The sequence below is a fragment of the Octodon degus genome, unplaced genomic scaffold, assembly GCF_000260255.1.
Source record: "Octodon degus isolate 3935 unplaced genomic scaffold, OctDeg1.0 scaffold00037, whole genome shotgun sequence".
In the NCBI taxonomy this organism is placed as follows: Eukaryota; Metazoa; Chordata; class Mammalia; order Rodentia; family Octodontidae; genus Octodon; species Octodon degus.
The window spans coordinates 28,241-29,690 of NW_004524613.1; positions in this window are offsets into that span (position 1 = coordinate 28,241).

Below are 1,450 nucleotides of genomic sequence, written 5' to 3' on the forward strand. Positions count from 1 at the left end.
CACAACTTTCTGGTGTTGCTTATTTGCTATCGACGCTATTAATTCATACATTTGAGCTGAGCTAGTGTCCTCTGCACTTGTTCTGGGTGGGCATTGGGTTTCCTCCATATGTTTCTGCATTTGATTCTTTACTGCAGATGTTATTAATTCATTTCTTTTCTTTTTTCATTTCCAGTCTGAGTTCCTCTATACCTTTCTGCAGCTGTTTCTTTATTGCAGAAGCCTTGATTCTTTGTTTTCTGCTGTGTGATTGCCAATTTCTTCTGTGTTAGTGTCCTCTGCACTTGTTATGGGTGGTCTTGAGTGCTGAGAATGCACTTTGGTCCTTCGCATTGTCATTTTGTGTAGCACTGTCTTCTGAACTTTGTTGTAGATCTTTGTTGCAGTTATAACCTTAGCACTTCCTGAAGTTCAGGTACAGATCTACAAAGTTTGGATTTATCCACCTGTGCCTGGCTTGGGTCTGGCTGCTGTGCTCAGCTCCTTCCTGCTGCTGCCATTGGTGGTGAACCTGTTGTGCCCTTCTGGCAAGATGTTCTGTTCCTTGACTAGCTGGGGAGTTCTGTCTCCTACACTCTCTGCAGGGATGTTAGCTGCAGAGTTTCATCCCAGGCCTGTATGCCAGGTGTGAGCAGAGTCTGGAGGTAACAAGGTGGAGTAGGGGGGAGAGGCAGCTCTCCCACACACCAGGCCTGGACTAGGACTGGATCTGGGGGTTCCCAAATGCTACAGAAATTAATACTCTGTAGGTGGTGTGAGGGGGTATTAGAGAGTGATGGGGGACATCACAAGAAGGTGAAAGTGTGCATTACCCTCTCTGCGCCTGGGCTCAGACAAGTAGGTCATGCTGGCACACGGTAGCCAGAAGCTCTCCCAGACACTCACTGAGCCAGGGCTAAGACCGGATCTGGGGGTTGCCGGATTGCTGCAGAAATTCCTACAGGGCAGGTGGGGTGTGGAAAGTACTGCATAGTGGTGGGTGGCGTCTCAAGGGGGTGGAAGAAAATCTCATCCACACTGCACCTGGGCTGGAACCAGGAGGTCCCACTGGCGCACGGTAGCCGGAAGCACTCCCACACACTCACTGGGCCTGGGCTAGGACTGGGTCTGGGGTTTCCTGGAACGCGGCAGAATTTCCTTTGGCTGGCAGGGTAAGGGAGGTGCTGCGGAGTGATGGGGGGTATACCAAGGGGGTAGAAGAGGGTCTCACCCACCCTGCACCTGGGCTGGGATATTATGTAACTTCTATCTCTTACCATTCCAAAAGATTCCACCACTAGGACAACCAAATTTGAGAAGAAATAACAGTTCTTCACTTACTGCATATATCAAAGAGCTTGATATTTAAATAAAAGTATAATAATTAAAGCCACAACTAAAAGAAAAGTAATGAATCAAAGCCGAGAGGAGGTTATAGCATTTAAACAGCTCAAAGTGGCTTTAGCCCCTG